This window comes from Monodon monoceros, unplaced genomic scaffold, assembly GCF_005190385.1.
Source record: "Monodon monoceros isolate NGI ecotype Baffin Bay Population unplaced genomic scaffold, NGI_Narwhal_1 Super_Scaffold_20, whole genome shotgun sequence".
Lineage (NCBI taxonomy): Eukaryota > Metazoa > Chordata > Mammalia > Artiodactyla > Monodontidae > Monodon > Monodon monoceros.
The window spans coordinates 66,950,208-66,972,090 of record NW_021703777.1 but is presented as its reverse complement, the minus strand read 5'-3'; the positions used below and the strand labels follow the sequence as shown (position 1 = coordinate 66,972,090).

At 38.7% G+C, this 21,883-nt stretch overlaps 1 protein-coding gene across 2 annotated transcripts in view; it reads left to right on the top strand.

The window, feature by feature from the left end:
* ATP10D (ATPase phospholipid transporting 10D (putative)) overlaps positions 1-21,883 on the top strand; it is a 116,443-nt gene that overhangs the window by 17,649 nt on the left and 76,911 nt on the right. The window lies entirely within an intron of this gene.

Below are 21,883 nucleotides of genomic sequence, written 5' to 3'. Positions count from 1 at the left end.
TTGGATACTTAAGAGTTTTTTTCCAGCTTTAAAATTCTGAATGTTTTATTTAAATTACTAATCTTGTCTTTTTGTTTGTTTGTTTGTTTGAATTTTATTTTATTTATTTTTTTAGACAGCAGGTTCTTATTAGTCATCAGTTTTACACACATCAGTGTATACATGTCAATCTCAATCTCCCAATTCATCCCACCACCACCCCCCCGCCGCTTACCCACCTTGGTGTCCATACGTTTGTTCTCTACATCTGTGTCTGAATTTCTGCCCTACAAACCAGTTCATCTGTACCACTTTTCTAGGTTACACATATATGTGTTAATATACGATATTTGTTTTTCTCTTTCTGACCTAATTTACTCTGTATGACAGTCTCTAGATCCATCCATGTCTCAACAAATGACCCAATTTCGGTTCTTTTTATGGCTGAGTAATATTCCCTTGTATATATGTACCACATCTTCTTTATCCATTCGTCTGTCAATGGGCATTTAAGTTGCTTCCAAGACTTGGCTATTGTAAATAGTGCTGCAGTGAACATTGGGGAGCGTGTGTCTTTTTGAATTATGGTTTTCTGTGGGTATATGCCCAGTAGTGGGATTGCTGGATCATATGGTAATTCTATTTTTAGTTTTTTAAGGAACCTCCATACTGTTATCCATAGTGGCTGTATCAATTTACATTCCCATGAACAGTGCAAGAGGGTTCCCTTTTCTCTACACCCTCTCCAGCATTTGTTCTTTGTAGATTTTCTGATGATGCCCATTCTAACTGGTGTGAGATGATACCTCAGTGTAGTTTTGATTTGCATTTCTCTAATAATTAGTGATGTTGAGGAGCTTTTCATGTGCTTCTTGGCCATCTGTATGTCTTCTTTGGAGAAAAGTCTATTTAGGTCTTCTGCCCATTTTTGGATTGGGTTGTTTGTTTTTTTGTTATTGAGCTGCATGAGCTGCTTGTAAATTTTGGAGATTAATCCTTTGTCAGTTGCTTCATTTGCAAATATTTTCTCCCATTCTGAGGGTTGTCTTTTTGTCTTGTTTATGGTTTCCTTTGCTTTGCAAAATCTTTTAAGTTTCATTAGGTCCCATTTGTTTATTTTTGTTTTTATTTCCATTACTCTAGGAGGTGGATCAAAAAAGATCTTGCTGTGATTTATGTCAAAGAGTTATCTTCCTATGTTTTCCTCTAAGAGTTCTGTAGTGTCTGGCCTTACATTTAGGTCTTTGACCCATTTTGAGTTTATTTTTGTGTATGGTGTTAGGGAGTGTTCTAATTTCATTCTTTTACATGTAGCTGTCCAGTTTTCCCAGCACCACTTACTGAAGAGACTGTCTTTTCTCCATTGTATATCCTTGCCTCCTTTGTCATAGATTAGTTGACCATAGGTGTGTGGGTTTATCTCTGGGCTTTCTATCTTGTTCCATTGATCTGTGTTTCTGTTTTTGTGCCAGTACCATATTGTCTTGATTACTGTAGCTTTGTAGTATAATCTGAAGTCAGGGAGTCTTATTGCTCCAGCTCCGTTTTTTCCCCTCAACACTGCTTTGGCTATTCGGGGTCTTTTGTGTCTCCATACAAATTTTAAGATTTTTTGTTCTAGTTCTGTAAAAAATGCCATTGGTAATTTGATAGGGATTGCATTGAATCTGTAGATTGCTTTGGGTAGTATATTCATTTTCACAGTGTTGGTTCTACCATTTGTTGGTACCATCTTTAATTTCTTTCATCAGTGTCTTATAGTTTTCTGCATACAGGTCTTTTGTCTCCCTAGGTAGGTTTATTCCTAGGTGTTTTATTCTTTTTGTTGCAATGGTAAATGGGAGTGTTTCCTTAATTTATCTTTCAGATTTTTCATCATTAGTGTATAGGAATGCAAGAGATATATGTGCATTAATTTTGTATCCTGCAACTTTACCAGATTCATTGATTAGCTCTAGTAGTTTTCTGTTGACATCTTTAGTATAGTATCATGTCATCTGCAAACAGTGACAGTTTTACTTCTTCTTTTCCAATTTTTATTCCTTTTATTTCTTTTTCTTCTCTGATTGCCGTGGCTAGGACTTCCAAAACTATGTTGAATAATAGTGGTGAGAGTGGACATCCTTGTCTTGTTCCTGATCTTAGAGGAAATGCTTTCAGTTTTTCACTGTTGAGAATGATGTTTGCTGTGGGTTTGTTTTATATGGCCTTTATTATGTTGAGGTAGGTTCCCTCTATGCCCACTTTCTGGAGAGTTTTTATCATAAATCGGTGTTGAATTTTGTGAAAAGCTTTTTCTTCATCTATAGAGATGATCATATGGTTTTTATTCTTCAATTTGTTAAAATGGTGTATCACATTGATTGATTTGCATATATTGAAGAATCCTTGCATCCCTGGGATAAATCCCACTTGATCTTGGTGTATGATCCTTTTCATGTGTTGTTGGATTCTGTTTGCTAGTATTTTGTTGAGGATTTTTGCATCTATATTCATCAGTGATATTGGTCTGTAATTTTCTTTTTTTGTAGTATCTTTCTCTGGTTTTGGTATCAGGGTGATGGTGGCCTGATAGAATGAGTTCGGGAGTGTTCCTTCATGTGCAGTTTTTTGGAAGAGTTTGAGAAGGATGGGTGTTAGCTCTTCTGTAAATGTTTGATAGAAGTCACCTGTGAAGCCAGCTGGTCCTGGACTTTTGTTTGTTGGAAGATTTTTAATCACAGTTTCAATTTCATTACTTGTGGTTGGTCTGTTCATATTTTCTATTTCTTCCTGGTTCAGTCTTGGAAGGTTATACCTTTCTAAAAATTTGTCCATTTCTTCCAGGTTGTCCATTTTATTGGCATAGAGTTGCTTATAGTAATCTCTTAGGATGCTTTGTATTTCTGCAGTGTCTGTTGTAACTTCTCCTTTTTCATTTCTAATTTTATTGATTTGAGTCCTCTCCCTCTTGATGAGTCTGGCTAGTGGTTTATCAGTTTTGTTTATCTTCTCAAAGAACCAGCTTTTAGTTTTATTGATCTTTGCTATTGTTTTCTTTGTTTCTATTTCATTTATTTCTGCTCTGATCTTTATGATTTCTTTCCTTCTGCTAACTTTGGGTTTTGTTTGTTCTTATTTCTCTAGTTCCTTTAGGTGTAAGGTTAGATTGTTTATTTGAGGTTTTTCTGATATGAGTATTGTTACTCCAGCTTTCTTTTGATTTCCATTTGCATGGAATATCTTCTTCCATCCCCTCACTTTCAGTCTGTATGTGTCCCTAGGTCTGAAGTGGGTCTCTTGTAGACAGCATATATATGGGTCTTGTTTTTGTATCCATTCAGCAAGCCTGTGTCTTTGGTTGGAGCATTTAATCCATTCACATTTAAGGTAATTATTGATATGTATGTTCCTATGACTATTTTCTTAATTGTTTTGGGTTTGTTTTTGTAGGTCCTTTTCTTCTCTTGTGTTTCCCACTTAGAGAAGTTCCTTTAGCATTTGTTGTAGAGCTGGTTTGGTGGTGCTGAATTCTCTTAGCTTTTGTTTGTCTGTAGAGCTTTTGATTTCTCCATCAAATCTGAGTGAGATCCTTGCCGGTTAGAGTAATCTTGGTTGTAGGTTCTTCCCTTTCATCACTTTAAGTATATCATGCCACTCCCTTCTGGCTTGTAGAGTTTCTAACAGCTGAGAAATCAGCTGTTAACCTTATGGGAGTTCCCTTGTATGTTATTTGTCGTTTTTCCCTTGCTACAATAATTTTTCTTTGTCTTTAATTTTTGCTAATTTGATTATTATGTGTCTGGGCATGTTTTTCCTTGGGTTTATCCTGTATGGGACTGTCTGTTCTTCCTGGACTTAGGTGGCTATTTCCTTTCCCATGTTAGGGAAGTTTTCGACTATAATCTCTTCAAATATTTTCTCTGGTCGTTTCTCTCTCTCTTCTCCTTCTGGGACCCCTATAATGCAAATGTTGTTGCGTTTAACATTATCCCAGAGGTCTCTTAAGCTGTCTTCATTTCTTTTCATCCTTTTTTCTTTATTCTGTTCTGCAGCAGTGAATTCCACCATTCTGTCTTCCAGGTCACTAATCCGTTCTTCTGCCTCAGTTATTCTGCTACTGATTCCTTCTAGTGTAGTTTTCATTTCAGTTATTGTATTGTTCACCTCTTTTTGTTTGTTCTTTAATTCTTCTAGGTCTTTGTTAAATATATCTTGCATCTTCTCAGTCTTTGCCTCCATTCTTTTTCCGAGGTCCTGGATCATCTTCACTATCATTCTGAATTCTTTTTCTGGAAGGTTGCCTATCTCCACTTCATTTAGTTGTTTTTCTGAGGTTTTATCTTGTTCCTTCATCTGGTACATAGCCCTCTGCCTTTTCTTCTGGTCTATCTTTTTGTGAATGTGGTTTTTGTTCCACAGGCTTCAGGATTGTAGTTCTTGCTTCTGCTGTCTGCCCTCTGGTGGATGAGGCTATCTAAGAGGCTCGATGGGAGGGACTGGTGGTGGGTAGAGCTGGGTGTTGCTCTGGTGGGCAGAGTTCAGTAAAACTTTAATCCAGTTGACTGCTGACTGATGGGGCTGCGTTCCCTCCCTGTTGGTTGTTTGGCCTGAGGCAACGCAGCACTGGAGACTACCTGGGCTCTTTGGTGGGGCTAATGACAGACTCTGGGAGAGCTCACGCCAAGGAGTACTTCCCAGAACTTCTGTTGCCAGTGTCCTTGTCCCCACGGTGAGCCACAGCCACCCCCGCCTCTGCAGGAGACCCTCCAACACTAGCAGGTAGGTCTGGTTCGATCTCCCCTGGGTTCACTGCTCCTTCCCCTGGGTCCCGATACGCACACTACTTTGTGTGTGCCCTCCAAGAGTGGAGTCTCTGTTTCCCCCAGCCCTGTCAAAGTCCTGCAGTCAAATCCCACTAGACTTCAAAGTCTGATTCTCTAGGAATTCCTCCTCTTGTTGCTGGACCCCCAGGTTGGGAAGCCTGACGTGGGGTTCAGAACCTTCACTCCAGTGTGTGGACTTCTATGGTATAAGTGTTCCCCAGTCTGTGAGTCACCCACCCAGCAGTTATGGGATTTGATTTTACTGTGATTGCGCCCCTCCTACTGTCTCAATGTGGCTTCTCCTTTGGCTTTGGATGTGGGGTATCTTTTTTAGTGAGTTCCAGTGTCTTCCTGTCGATGATTGTCCAGCAGCTAGTTGTGATTCTGGTGTTCTCACAAGAGGGAGTGAGAGCACATCCTTCTACTCCACCATCTTGGTTCAGGGCTGACTAACCTTATCTTTAAAATACTTTTCCTACCTGGCTGAGATGTTGGCATCAAGCAGTTAGTAAGTGCACTCATAATATTGGTCTATTATGTGTCATTTACCTTTCATATATTAACTCCTTGCAACAAACCTAAAGAGAAGGTCTTATTTTCCTGATGGGGAAACTGAGGGTTATACAAAGTCTCACTGGGGCTGAACGGTTAGAATCAGTATTTGAGCTTATGACTGACTGAAAAAATCCTCTTTGCACTCTGCTAGTTACCTCTCCCTTGAACCAATGTGGTGGCTTGCTGTAGACCAGCATTTTCAATAGTGGCATTATTGGCATTTGGGGCCAAAGTATTATTTGCTTTGGGGGGCTGTCCTGTGCGTTATAATAGCATCCATGGCCTCTCTCCATTAGCCCTCGCCCCCTCAGTTGTGACAACCAAAAATGTGTCTAGGTACTATCAAATGTCCCTGGAGGTAGGCAGGAATTGCAGCCAGTCCAGCATCACTAATTTAACACAACTTAAGTCATCAACAGTCTGAGGACAAATGTAATTGTCCTATCTGGTAAAGGTCAGTGGCTTTAGGTCACCTTGGATTTCAAAGATCAGGATGGAATTAACCAAGTAGAATCCCAGCAAAGAACCCCACTCCATCATTCAACAGTACTTTTTGCACACTTTTTTGATTGCTTGACCTTTATCCTCTTGAGATTTTTCTTATTTGAAGAATACTCATTCCCTGGATGTATAGTATACCACCATGAACCTGACTGGACACTAGTTAATTTATTTCAAAATATTCATTGAGTCCTTGCCATGTGCTGAGCATTGTCCAGTTACTGGTTAAAGCAGTGGACCAGCTGTCGTATAGAGCAGATATGAAACAAATAATCATAGCTCATTCCCCTTTCTTTTGAATAATTTTGTAAAGCATATCTTTAGATTACAATACAGTGTGTTTATCATGTTTTACACACACACACACAAATACACAGCTTATCACATAGAGCTAAAGGTTGCTCTCTTTCATATAAATGAGTATGAGATAGCACACTAGGAAATTTGTGTCCTGCCAGTTTAAAAAGATACTTTGGCTCTAGTTTTCAAAATGAGCACTTATCTGGTCTAGCTCCATTTCAGAACTTACCTATTGGTTAATGGTTTAATGCTCTTAGTGTTTGCTGCTGTGAAACCTGGCCATAAACATGTCACAATTTGTCTCATGGGGGTTAATCTCTGAAGTATTTCAAGTAATGAGGGAATCTCATGAACTTCATGCCTGATCCCTCTCCTGGACTGTGTGCTCTTTGAGGACAAGAACTATGGAGTTTACACAGAACATTTCATCGTTTTGTGTGCAGTGCCTGGAACAGTACTTGGCTGACATGTGGTAGCTTTTCGGTACCTATTTATTAAACAAACATAAGGAGAAGCGATCTCTGAACAGTGAGAGTAGGTTTCACTAAATAAGCCTTCTAAGTTTCTACATTCTGCTCCCTGAAGACCATTGAGGTTGTTAATTCAATTTATTTGTTTGTTCTAAGATAGTTGGAAGTATAAGTTCAGTCTTGATAAAGGCAGATAATTTGGGCAGCCAAGGGAGATACAAACCTATGAAATCAGATGGGAGCATTCAAAACATGGGGGTCTTCAACTGCTGGATGAAAACCTATGGATATGCCTCTGAAGACCCTGAAGGCATCACTTTATACAGTACTTTGCAATAATTGGTGCTTTGAGCATTGGTGCTGAATTCTCAGAAGAAAATTTATTTAAAGTGCTGTATAAAATGTAGGAAAATTGAGAACACATTTATAATGATTTCTATCATGATGAAATTGTTTTGATACTTAAGGGATAAACCTTAAACCTTCTGTAAAAATAGATTATTCAGAAGAACTTCTTAGAACAATGAAATTCAAATACATCATCTATTTTAAAAAATAGATTCTACTTGTTTTATTTCCTTTTTTATGTCTTTTGTTGCAGTCTTGTTAGCAGCCATTTTAGGGTTACATGCTGTAGATCTTAATATAAACTATAGTTTAGCATGTATAATAAAAGCTGTAATATGAAATAACTAAGATATCATGAGATAACTAAGCTTATATCACTTCTAGAGTTGGTGGTTGTTAGGGTATTCTGATCATTACTGCATATAAGGGAGGTATTATTTTATTCATTTATTCATATGTCCATTCCACGAATATGTATTGGAAGTCTGCTCTGTGTCTGATACTGATCTAAGCCTAGGTTACATCAGTGGACAAAGGAGATAGAAACTCCCACTCTGATGGAGGGGGGAGACAACAAGAGCTAAAATGCAAAACTAGTTACAGATTGTTAGAAAGTGACTTAAAATTCTATGAAAAATAAGAAAGGGAAGGAGAATAGGGATTGCTGAGACAAGGCTGTGTAGGGGGTGGAATAAAGGAGGAGAGGAGGAATTGGTTGGAGAGGACACGGGGAGTCAGGTATGTGTGGCATTGGCGGCTGTTATTATAATTCACATGGGAACCTTTAGAGAGTTTTAAATTGTGGAAAAAGTTTTAAATTGTCGGGTTCTAAATGAAGTGTTAATAGGACAGGTAGTAGAGTCAGACTAGGGCGATAGTGGTGGAGGTGATGCCAAGTGGTGAGGATCCAGATATAGATATATATACATATATATATATATATATACATATTTTTTTTTGCGGTACGCGGGCCTCTCACTGCTGTGGCCTCTCCCGTTGCGGAGCACAGGCTCCGAACGCTCAGGCTCAGCGGCCATGGCTCACGGGCCCAGCCGCTCCGCTGCATGTGGGATCTTCCCGGACCGGGGCACGAACCCGTGTCCCCTGCATCGGCAGGCAGACTCTCAACCACTGCGCCACCAGGGAAGCCCCAGATATATTTTAAAGGGAGAGCCACCCGACTTTGCTGACTGACTGTATGTGGGTTGTGAGGAACAGGATCCAGGATGGCTCAAAGGTCTTTGGGCTGAGGATGTAGAAGGATGGAGCTGCAGCAACTGACAGGGCTGATCTGTGGAGGAAGCAGGTTTTGGTGGGGGGAGTATCAGGAGCTCCGTTTTGCACATGTTACCATTTGGAGATGAAGCCGAATGGAGATGAGCTGCCTAGTTGGCTGTCAAAGGTACACATCTGGAATTTTTAGGAAAGAGCTCTGTGCTGGAAGGTGGTTATGTGGGGGGGGAATCTGTAGAAATTCTCTTCTGATGGCTTTAGTTTTCTCAGTAAAATAGAGACATGTCATCAGCAGGAGGAAAGTTGAGAGAGCTATGGAAAATTAGAGGAGAGAGGAGAACGTCTAAAACAGTTGGCTATGAAAGTGGGAAAGTGAAGACTAGAAACGCGGTATGATTGCAGTCAGCATGTCTGGCCAACTTGTGGTTCGTGGTCAAGAATTTAAAGTGACACTAAACATGCTGGAAACTTCTTTGTCACCATATCTTTGCACATGTTCTTACTTATTTCCAGTTCCTTAGCATTTTTCTGAGAATGTTGCTGCCATTATGAGGGCAAAACATAACATCAAAAATTGACACTAATCAGGGACCTTGTGTATTTCTCTCAGACACTTTCAACTTGCAGATATTGGAACAGAGTGTGTAGAGATTTAGAGCTAACCAATTTGAATATAGCTAGGGTAAGGGTTTTGTCAAGAAAGAAGTGAAAGAGGAGCTAAGAGGTTGAGAGAATGTACAAGGAAGTGATAGCACTGTTGACCACAAAATTCAGACTGTGTAAGCAAGGAAGTGCAGCCATGCAAGAATAAAAGGCAGTGAGAAGAGGGTGGGTGGTCAGTTGCTTAGAGGTCCCTGTGGGGTCAGAGAATTTTGAAATCAGGTTAAAAATGAATCATTTATTTTAAATAAATGTTATTTTCATACAATGAATCATATTTCAAATATATGGAAGAACTTTCTATTATATCTAATTAATTTTTAAACTTAAATACAAATATTTGAGTTTGTTAGCTTTAGTTTTCTTTTTAAGGTTAAAGTGTACACATTTTTTAAAAAAAAATATTTATGTATTGGTTGCACCGGGTCTTAGCTGTGGCAAGCAGGCTCCTTAGTTGTGGCTCACAGGCTCCTTAGTTATGGCTCACGGGCTTCTTAGTTGCAGCCCACCTGCTCCTTAGTTGCAGCTCGTGGGTTCCTTAGTTGCAGCCAGCAGACACCTTAGTTGTGGCATGTGAACTCTTAGTTGCACCTGGTGGACTCCTTAGTTGTGGCATGTATGTGGGATCTAGTTCCCTGACAAGGGATCGAACCTATGTCCCCTGCATCAGAAGGCAAATTCTTAGCCACTGCGCCACCGGGGAAGTCCCTGTTTTTCAAATGAAGTAAGCTTAGTCTTTTTTTCTTCTAAACGACTTAAGTTCTTTTTTCCTTATATTATTCCTATCCTTTCTCCCAACCCTCACATTCTTTGGTAGGTTGCCAGATGCTCTATGCCTTCTGCCAACCTATTGCTCAAGTGTTTCTGCCTGGTATCAGAGCCTTCTAATGACTGCAAAGACTCTCACTCCATCCGAGATATTTGGATTAGACTTGGGTAATCACTTACCAAGCTGTGTCACTTGGGTGAATTTCTCGCTCTGAGCCTCAATTTCCTCATATGTAAGTAGGGATAATAATATGTACTTTGTTGTAAGAATTAAAGTTAATGTATATTTGTCCTGAGCACAGAACTTGGCATGTATAAATGGTAGATGTTGTTATGATCTTAGGTTTATTGAGTTAATAATCTTTTATTAGAGTTGAATAACTGAATCTCAAAAACATGCTATTCTGTCATTTCAATAACATTATTTTAGGAGCATCTAGGATTACCAATATCAAAACATAGTATTAATGATTAGTATCATTAACATTTTAATATATGTTTGATTTTTTCAGCATTAAGAATAGACTAAGACAATAAGAACCTGCTGTATAAAAAAATAAATAAAAATAAATTAAAAAAAATAGACTAAGGCAGAGTGGGACCTCATTATGAGTATGGGTGAGATTTTTTTTAGTTCCCAATAACAGAGATACACACATATAATTGCAACATTTTCTCTGTCTTTTTGCTAGCTTAATTCAATTTGGAGCCAACGCATCAGTGAAAGGTAACTCATTTAGATGTGTGGTCCCTTCAAGAAAGCTGAGGTATATTGAAAAAGTGAGGTAAATCTTTCAGTGTCTAGTTGGGAGATTTTGTGTGTGTGTGTGTATGTGTAGACTTTATTCTCACAGGAGAGAACTGAAGAAACTCTTTATATTTAAGTTTGGGAACACTAAGAATGGGCAACTTTTTCCAGAATAAAACAATGCATCTATATGTCCCAGTTATGTTTTATACTTCTGCCTTCTTTCAAAATAAACATGTTGTATTTGAAATTTTTAATTTGATAGAAGCCTGTCACTCCTTGCTGTAGAGGGTTCTTTCCCTCAGTCTGGGTTAGAGGATGCTTCTCTGATGTAGAACAGTATCTTTTGTTTCTGTCTCGCCACTATCAGCCATAGTGTCTATTTTTCAGGTCATGGTTGTTGAATGAATTGGGACTGAGTGAGCTTGGTTTAAGCACTCTATTCTAAAAGGGTTATGTGCTTGAGTAGAGTTGACTTTTTCTTCTTTAGCATCCTAAAAATGACAAAACTGTCACAAAGATTTCTTAGTGGTCAAAGTGAAAGATACTATGACTTAGCTTCTTATATACCTGTATAGCACTTCCTTTCATGATAATAATAACCAATTATCAAAAGTAATTACTTTAGTTCAGTGTTTTTGGTGATGTATTACCCTAGCCTGGCCTTTTGTTTATTTCTAAAATACAGAGTATGTACTTCTACTGGAGAGTTAGTTCAAGAAGTTCAATTAACAGGAAATATTAAATAGCATGCAGAACTCCAAGATGACTTTATTTGGCAAATCTGATTCCTTCCACCTAATGAATAACCCTGAGGTTTATATAACTTTGTTATTCAAGAGCCACACTTTTTCCACTAAATAAATTGACCCTTGTAATCACCAAAGCCTGTATTAGATACATCTACAATGGCTCATATTTATCTTCGTTTTCAAAGATTACATGGGGTGAAGAAAAACACTTTCTCCTTTTGTAGATGGCAGGACAGTCATTACTAAGGGAGCCAACATGTTACCCTGACACATGATGCAACAGAGAAACCAACAAAGACATCAGATGATCTTGCTGCCATCGTTATTACCCGTCAGATAAGGAATTGGTCTCCTTGAGGTAATAAGCCACTTATAGAGAGAGTTGGACAAGTCAGAGATGACTCAGTTTGGAACCAGCCCAAGTTTTGTCAGGGCTCAGAGGGAGGGTTACCTGTGACATACAGGTCAAGGAGACTCTCATATCTTGAGTCTATTGCAAAACAGTTCCTGTCCTATTCTCAGAGACCTATAGCTATAAAATTTCTCTATTTTTTATTGACCCTGATAGGTAACTTCTCTTTCTTCCAAGGTTTGGAGCATATGAGAACTTTGATATTGTGTTAGTGTTTTCTCATCTTGGTTGAGAGGATAATCTGTCAGGACCTGGACCCATTGTCCTACCTTGCCAAGTTTTTGGAAATGTTGGTTGAAACAGATTGTAACTGTATTAAATCTGCAGAAAGAATCAATCCTGAAGGCTTGTCACCAACCTCTGGGGATTTTTTATGTAAACTAGACCTTCATTATTTTAGTTAATTCTAACCTCAGACGAGAGGGTCTGCTTGTATCAGCTGTCAAGTCATTGGTACATAACCTTAGTCTACACTCTGAAAGGTGATGGGCTTCCCCAAACTAGGAGTGATATCTAATAAACTGGTCACTCTTAATTACAACTTTACATTTTGAAATAAGGTTATTTAACATAAAGCAGTTGTTCTCCAAGTGGGTCCCAGGACCAGCACACCGGCACTACCTGGAAACTTGTTAAACATGTTGATTCTTGAGCCCCACCCCAGACCTGCTGAATCAGAGACACAAGGGTGTGGCTTAGGATATTCTGATGCATGCTGGAGTTTGATAGCCACAAGCAGAGCATCTTGAAATGACTATGCACAAGAATGTTTTTCTTTGTAAGATGAGTGAGATCATGTATATATTCCAAGTTGTTTGTTGGCTGGTGATGACCTCGGAAATTTTAAAGAACTAGCTGGGCCCATGGGAATTCACTATCCTGTATTTACCTTTGGTAATCTGCCCTGCTACAAGCTTCATTAAACTTTCATTAAGGGAAACGGGGGTTTTTGAGAACTGTCTGCTTTCAAGTACATTTGTGTACAAGAAGGAACACAGTATGGTATGTTATTTTAGGTACACTCTTATTGAATGACTTGTTTTTAATATCATCTAGAAAAAATAAGACCCTAGTTAGAAATAATTTACCTTAAAATGATTATATTTCATTATTTTTTATTTTATATATAAATAGGACTGTATAGTTGGAAAGGCATGCTTTTGGAGTAAAAAAAATGTGCGCCTTGAGTTCTAAAACCTTCCCTGACCTTTTGTTTCTTCCTCTGAAAAATGGAAATGAAACTCTATACCAAGCTGTGAAATTTGATTTAAATATGTGAAATGTATTTCATAAGCAGTGATAATCATTATAGAAGTGTTAGCATTTATTCTCTAAGCAATTCTTGGTTTATATTTACTTTTGAACTTAATTGATTTTATGATTAAAATTGATAGCTTGTAGATTTCAGAACTTTATGTTTTTATCAACTTCTCCGAGTGAAAGAAATATTAGATCATGTAGCATCATGCAGACCTAATGCTAACGGCAGCATTAGACTGTTTCATAGCAATTAGTTACAACTTCTTCCTTCAAACACTTTAATTTTAAAACATTATAAATCAATACATTTTCAATGTAACAAAGAAAAGAAAGAAAAGTTAATCTCTTTCTATTTATTCCCTTTTTATTGCCTCCTTGAGATAACCAATTTTTACAGCCTCATGTGAATTATTCTATACTTTTATTCATGTCCTTGCAAATGTATATAAACATACACACATCCAGGCAGTCTGTGTTATCAAGTGAAGTAAGCCAAGGCCAGGCCAACTGTAGATTCAACAATGCAGTAAGAAATGGAACCTAGACCTATGAATCTGTGGTGAAGGAAGATAGTCCTTGGTTGCTAATCAGTAGACCCTTCTGTGCTAATGTGACCCTCTTACAGCCTAAGAATTTGAAAAGGCAGTGGGCTTGTGTTCCAGGATCTTGTGACCCGGCGGGTGCCTCATTTCCCACAGTGGACAGTGCTACTAAACAGTCATAGCTTCCTGAGGAACTAGGCAGGTGATGGGAGCTACACCCACTCGTGTGTATCCCAGATCTTTGCAAATCCTGTTTACTGATTAGGTAGTAAACCAAAGTGAAATTTAAACTGTGTCCAAGTTCTCCTTCTCACCATTCTTTGAACCCAGGTCGGTCATTTTGGTTTGTTCCTCATTTGTTTTTACAAATTTTGGATTGTTACATTTACATTTCTCTGTCATTTTCTTTTTTTTTTTTTCTTTTTTGCTTCAATACATAATAGTCATCAGTCCAAGTCAATGGTTAGAGAAAGGTTATTTTTAATATATGCATAATATCCTATAATGTGGATATGTTATGATTTAGTCAGTTGTTCTCCAGTTGACTTTCATGATATTTCCAGGTTATTGTTACTGCCAAAAAAACCCCAACTACAACATACACTTTTTTTTTTTTTTTTTTGCGGTACGCGGGCCTCTCACCGTTGTGGCCTCTCCCGCTGCGGCGCACAGGCTCCGGACGCGTAGGCTCAGTGGCCATGGCTCACGGGCCCAGCCGCTCCGCGGCATGTGGGATCTTCCCGGACCGGGGCACGAACCCGTGTCCCCTGCATCGGCAGGTGGACTCTCAACCACTGCGCCACCAGGGAAGCCCAACAACATACATTCTTGTACATATACTTATAGGTAAGACTCCCCAAAGTGGAATTGCTTTGTCAATTGTTATATGTATTTAAAATTTTGAGAGATACTGTCAATTTTGGGGTGTGGGGTGATAGGAGGAGGAAGATTGCAGCAATTTACACTCCCATTGCCAGGGGGTTTGAGTCTCCCTATCCTCACCAGCACTGGCTATAATTAATCATTTTAATATTTATCGATTGTATGGATAAAAGCAGTTATCTCCATGATAGCTTCAATTTGCAACCCTCTGGTGACTACTAGGCTGTCTCTTCATATTTATTGGCCCTTTGGATTTCCTCTTCTGAGAATTGCTTATTCAAATTCCTTGCCCAATTTTATTGGGTTTTTCATATAAATTTGTATAACTAATTTGGAACTAGGAATATTAAGTGTTTGCCAGTCATTATGAGCTGTACTTGTCTCTTGATTTTATTTATGACTTTTACTATATATGATAGATGATAGATAAATGAATGGTTAAATTATTTGTCTTTACTAACTTCTCTCTTGCTTAGGAAAGGTTTTCCCAGCTAACAGTAATAAAATATTATTCTAAATCTTCTTCTGGTAAATTTACTGTAATTTTTAAAAACTTAAAAACTTCTAATCTATCTAGAGATTTGTTTTTAAGTTATTAAATTTTAAAAAGTCATTAAAATATTTTAATAAAAGCTCTACTTTTAATGTATAAAGTAGGAATTTAGCTTTCTTGTTTTCAAGATGGATGACCATTTATTCCAGAGTTATTAAACAAATTACCATTTACCCAGAGTTGAAATTCCACTTATGCCATATATTACCTTCCTATTCATACAAGGATCTACTTTTGGACCCTCTGCGTTAATTTTCTATAAATAATTAGAAATTTAGTGGCTTAAAACAACTCCAGCTTAGTGTATAGTGTATAATTCTGTAGGTCAGAAGTCCAGGTACAGTGAGATTAGGTTTTTTGCTCAGGTTCTCAAAGGCTGAGATTAAGATGTCATCCAGACTGAGTTCTCCTCTGAAAACTCTGGGGAAGAATCCGCTTCCAACTTTATCCAGGTAGTTGGCAGAATTCAATTCCTTGTGGTTGTAGGACCTAGGTCTCTTTTTTTCTTGCTGGCTGTCAGTTGAGGATGCTGTCAACCCTTCCAGACCACCAGCAGCCGTTCTTTTGAGTTTTATTTCGTTTGCTAAATTTTATTGAGCTTTCCCAATAGTATTCATAAGTGGCAATTATAAAGAAGTTTATACTTATGTATTTTTAGTACAGATATTTATATGATGGTAATAAATGATTATTACAATAAAATTTTTTTTCTACCACATAGTTGCCTTGCTATGAAATAGTATTGCAAGTTGGGTGTACGTAGCTTTTGGTTTGTGTTAATCTCATATCCAATCCCTCTCTCCTAGTGTTAACACGTATTAAGAATCTTGATCTTTAGGATCTGTGGTCATATTAATTAACTTCTAAATTCCAGATAAAATGTTAATGTCACTTAAAGCAAGGTGTCCAGAGTCAGGTGGCTTTGGACACTGCATTTCTGGATAATATTAGGCTTCAAGTAGCCATGCTGAGCCTAGGAGCATGCAGTCCTTTTCATGTAGTTAATCTTTAATGGTATTTTTCCATCACTAACCAGCAGCAAGTTTGTTGTAATCCAAATTTTCACATAGTAGTAGTTTGCTGTCCAACTAAAAACAAAGTTAGGAATGGAGACTAATAAAACCTGTGTAAACTATAGTTTTTTTTGTTTTTTTGAATGAAATAGTCTTCTCCCTCCCTTTAAGGACAGAAGCTCATTCAGGAGTAGTATATCCAGGTCTAAAACATTCTTTCTTGTTCCAAGTGATAATTGACCTTTAAGCACTTCTTGGTATATTTTAAAAATATGTGTTTTGTGTTAATTCTCAAGGCAGAGTTCCAATCAGTGGCAGAGTATCAGGTCAAATAAAGCATGAAACCATCTGGTTTATTAGCAGAAAATCATGACAAGTCAGCTCTTCCTGGAGTGGGTTAAATCTTAGAATTACGAGTGATGTTCTTGAAAGATCCTAAAAATGCTTCACAATAAGTTGCTCATTGGAGCTTTTGTCCACAAGGTTGCTCTCTTTACGCCTGGGAACAGTTGAGAGAGTATTGCTCTGCTCAGCTAGTTGGTCGCCTGGCAGATTCTCCAGTTCAACGAAGAGCAAAGTTGCTAAAGCTGCGTGTGACCATGTGGTTGAGTGTGAGTTACATACCCTTGAAGAAATTAAACATAACTGAGTAGCTGGGTATAGTCGTTACTATCAATACTATGCATACCAATTCTCAGTTAATACTTCTGAATAAATACTGTAGTTGGGAGAACATTTCTCAGATTATTACCACAGTTGTTAATGTTTACTTAGCACTTACTCTGGTTCACACCCTGCTCTAAGGGCTTTACATATATTAACTCACTTAATCCTCACAACAGTCCTTTGATCAAGGTTAGGTGGCAAGTGTAGGTCCCAGGAATTTATGTCCATGTCTGGCTCCTGAGTCTATGCTCTTAATCACTAATAGACGCTTATTGGTCTTACAAATCTAGAAGGAAAGAATGATTTCCTGAAAAAGTCTTTCAGGCCTGGAGGAGCAGATTCCTTCTATTAATAAAGGTAGAATGATGCAGTCACGAGCTGAAATTGATGGCTTCTGTTGCCTCAAACTTTCATCTTTTCCTTTTGCGGAAGGAAAAGCCAGGCTGAGCCGTGAAAGAGGAAACAGGGTGTTTTTGTTTCCATTTCCCATACTATTACTTTTCTATAAAATTCAATGATCGATGGTCATTTGTTGATCATCCTCTCTTTGGCCAAGCATTAGACTCTGTGGAGTCTGGACAGGACTTAGCTGTGTTCCCTGACTTTGAAGAATGAAGCTACCTGCAGCCCACTGTAGCAGGAGCAGTGACTGAGCCGTGCTCAGGACTGTTACGGTAGCAGAGAAGGGAATGCCCTATTGTATCTCCTGTGTGGATCCTTCTCCATCTCCCCTACTCTAAGGTAAAGCTAAAACAGTCTAGATGGTGAAGAGAGGCTGGTGTGGTGAGTGGGTGTATGACTGATGAGCCTGCTAGCAAGAGAGGGCAGCATTTGCACAGCTGCAGGGTATAGGTTATACTTTGCAACCTCCTTGATAAGTCACCCGGGTACTTATTAAATTCCACATTCGTGGGCCCCATTCTATAGCCTCTGAATCAGAATCTCCAGGGGAAGTGCCTAGGGGACTGTGATTAACAGGGCCCTCAGGGCACTCTTGTCGGTCGGGGTGGGGGGGGGGGTGAGCTTGGAAAACACTGCACAAGGGGAATACAGTTTGTTCACAAACATAGAATGAATTTTAGAGCAAACGGTTGAGGGTGAGATCAGGTGGTCTGAAGGTCAGTTTATGTCTTGCTGTCTTCTGTGATTGTTTGGATTTCTATTTGTATCCTACTGAATGCCGCTTACTTCTCCAGTAGCAACAGATAAATAGAACATTTACTTAGACTTGGACAACTTTAATTTGCAAGCAATGTGTTGAAAGTTCGGACTTCAGCTCAATTTACGGGGTTTCCAACCTTGACTTATTTATGCTGAGAAACAGGCAAGGAGAAGAGTGGGGAAAAGAATGAACATTGTTCATCTGCGGTGTGCCCCATGACTCTTAACAGCATCTCATCTTATTCACTAGCAAGCTGAGGCTAGGAGGTCAGTTACGTAGGCCACAGAGCTATTAAGTGATGCAACCGATATTCAAACCTGGGTCTATAGAGCAGGAGGAATTTGATTTGTCAAAAAGTGGTGATCAGACTGCTCATTCACTCAATTAAAATAGGTGAACCAGGAAATGCAGGGTTAGGGTCAGGGGCCGTGATGAAAAAGCTTCACCATTTGTTACCATGTGAAAATATGTGCCCAATATTCTGTATTTTTTTCTTTTTAAGAGAAGCTAATTATCAGTGTGTTATATAAATTTGTCTCCATTTTAAGATGTTGGTCCTGTATTCAAAAAATGTAAAACAATGTGTTTGACAACACCGTGATACAAAATACATCATTGGGTAGAACTTTGCTTAAGGGCTACTGGTATGTGACTTCTAGATTAAATAATCTCTAAAGTCTAAGCTTTAAAATGTCATGATTCATTCTGATTCTTGATGAGGTATGATTTACCGTGATTCGCTTTCCTTTCATGTCTTAAAGAATTTTTTCTGAATATTTATGTGAAATGTTAATAATGAAGCCTTCTCTAAGTATCAGTATACTTTTAACTTTGCTGGGGTAGATGGGGAAGGGTGAAGAGGCTACTTCTGGCTTCTTGCTACTGGGAAAAGTGTTGCCCTCCCCTGAGCTTTCTAGTCCAACTGCTGTTTTTCAGTGCCTCTCTACTCTCAGAGGGGCTAAAAATGGCTCTGTCCACTTCCATGTATGCTTTCAACCCATGTGGATCCACATGCAATCAGTGTCTCTCCAAAGTATGTAGAGCAACACATTAGTGAACCTTGAAACCAATTCAGTGCAGCTTGACCAGTGTTAAAATGAGAGAGACTGGGCTTCCCCGGTAGTGCAGTGGTTGAGAGTCTGCCTGCCGATGCAGGGGACACGGGTTCGTGCCCCGGACCAGGAAGATCCCACATGCCGCGGAGCGGCTGGGCCCATGAGCCATGGCCGCTGGGGCTGCGTGTCCAGAGCCTGTGCTCCGCAACGGGAGAGGCCACAACAGTGAGAGGCCCGCGTACCGCAAAAAAAAAAAAAAAAAAAAGAGACTGAGAAAGAGAATAGAGTAGAATAGAAGATGCATGAAGGGCAAGAATTGTTTTGTACGACTTTGTTTTAGCTGTATGTGTGTATGTGTGTGTCTGTGTTCCAGGTTGCATCATAAAATGTATTTCTTACTGGCCTGGCAGTTAACAAATTTTGTAAGCACTGAGCTAGAGTGACTAAATATTATTGATCCTTGGTCGTTCCTCCTCGATCTAAGATGGTATAAATTCTAAGCTGGAAATTTGAAAGAATTTTTACCACGTTAATTACCTCCACACTTGGTCCTTTTTGTTCAATCCCTTGAAAACATTAACAACTTCTCTATCTCAGGGGTCCGCAAACCCCTCTCCATCCCCGGGCCAGAGGTGATACACCATGAATTACCTGAAGTTAACACCCCCTACATGCTGTATTTGTTTAATTATTTCTAAGTTTGAATTCTGAAGAAATTGTATTCCAACATTTAAAAAATCTAAGTAGAATCTAGATTGTTGTGTGAGACTGTGGACCCTAGAGGGATATACACTCCTCTGTCTTAATAAGAATTTAATTGCAAATGAAAACTTCTCTTTTAAAGTTTCCAGAAATAATATAAAATTGTACTAATTTCAACCTTCTAAAAACTGTGAGGTTTGTCATAATGGTCACCTGATGGGAGGAAATGCATGAAAAGCCCCTAGTGCTTATGTTAAGTATTTTACATTATTTATTGATTCATTGATAAAGCACTATCTTACATCCTTATTCTGGGGAGATTTCTGAATATGTTATGAACTACTTTAATAACTCCAAGCTCTCATTACTAGTTATAGGTTAAGAAGCTATTTTTATATGCAGTTGACCCTTGAACAATGCAGGTTTGAATTTCAGGGATCCACTTATACTTGGGTAGTTTTCAGTAGTAAATATTACAATACTACCAAATCCTAGTTGGTTGAATCTGCGGATGCCTAAGGAATGGTGGAAATGGATGGCCAAGTACACGTTATGGCTAGATTTTCTACTTTGGGGAAGGTGGGCACTCCTAACCCCTACATGGTTCAAGGGTCAACTATACCGAAGTGAAAACTAGGCTTTTCAAATTACTTCAGAGACAGATTTTTAAAACATTATATTGAAAAGATAGGATTATTTTGACCAGTTTACATTGATTTAGCTCTCTGGACAGATAATTGAGAGAGCAAACTCCAAAGGGCAGCAAACTGATGGGGGTAGAACTTTTTTTGTATTGTTTCCATTACTAGTATAAAGCTGATAAAACCAACTTTATGGGTATTTTCTCTAACAGTAGACGCTATGTATTGTGGATCCAGGCACAAATACAGACATTTGGAGGCCGGTGTATTTTTCCCATTAAAAGTGACTTTCTGCCTGTTGTTTGTTTGCTTTAGATCATATAAATTTTAAAGATCTGATGACTTCTTGTGAGATTGTGATTCAACTTATTTTCTGTAAATACAGTGATGAAGTGATGCTACATAACTGTAATCCCTGGAATTGCTTAAAGACCAGTATAGAGTAAACAAGTGTATTAGCTAGAATGGATTATTAAAAATAGTGATTCACTAGAATTACTAGAATAGGACCAAATCTTTCAATGCTGCTAGGTAATGATTTATGATTTCAGATCCATGAACGCTGGATACAGTTTTAGCGTCCTTAGGGGGAAACTATTAATTTCTGATTAGTATAACCCTTTAGAGAAAATAATCAATAGACGTGTTATAAACTTAAAATGAAGCTTAGGAAGGAAGCAAGCTTAAATAATTTGCCCAGACTATTTCAGTGCCTTGAACAATATTTTGCACTTGGGATTGCATTTATATATTTACGTACCTATTGCCTCACCTAGACCCTGAGATCCTAGAGATGAGGATCCAGGTCTTAATCATCTCTGTGTCCCTAGCCAGTGTAGTTTCTAGCACATAACCTAGTTTTTCTGCAAATGCGGTCATGGACCACCTGAATCAGATTCATCTGGGGAGTTTTGTTACCAATTCATATTATCAGGACGCACCCACAGATTTAATAAAAATCTCCAGAGGTGCACTCCAACCTAAAACGATCAACTAAATGCAATGACATTGATAAAGCAAGGATAGAAAGTAAGGCCTCCAGACCTTGCCTCCACACACTTGCTGACATGCTCAATGCTCATAGCCTGCTGCATGAACTTTGGGCATCTGCTAAGTGCCAGCTACTCTGGATACAAAGTTAAATGAAGCACATTAACAGCTAAAAGCAGACTGCTGAGTTGGAAGGATTTGATTTGATCAGCCTTACCTACTTATTAATCACATGAATTTCAGTATGTCACTAAACTTCTCTAAGCCTGTTTCCTCTTTCATAAAATGGAAATAATGACTTTGTCATAAGATTGATGTAAATACTAGATACGATAAGGCACGTAAAACGCTTTGCAAAGTGTTTGGAGTAGAGTGTGCTCTTAATAAATATTAGCTTTTTTTTTTTCCTTTTTTAAATTAATGGGCATATGTTCTAGTCAGGGCTGAATTTCTTGGAAAATAAGAAGCACTTGAAAATGAGGAAAATAAGGAAGAGATTAGATAGGAGTTAGGTTTGTTTTCTATCACACCACCCCCGAAACATGGTGGTGTAACTTCTACTGACTCGCAGTTTGGTGGGTTGGCAGTTGGGGTTGTGCTCAGTTGGGCCAGCTCATCTCGGTGCTAGATTGTGTCCTCTGGGCACACTCACGTGTTGGCAGTCAGCTGGCAGTCAGTGGCCTCATTCATATGTTGGCAGGAGCAATAGTTGCTAAGTGGGTCAGGAGTACCCATCATCTAGGAGACTGGCCTAGGCTCAGGCATGTGGTAATGGGAAAAATGGAGTCAAGGAAGTCCCGTGAGCAAGCCCTTTTCAAGCCTCTGCTTGTATCAGGTTTACTAGAGTTTCATTAGCCAAAGCAAGGCACATGGGCAAGCGTAGCTG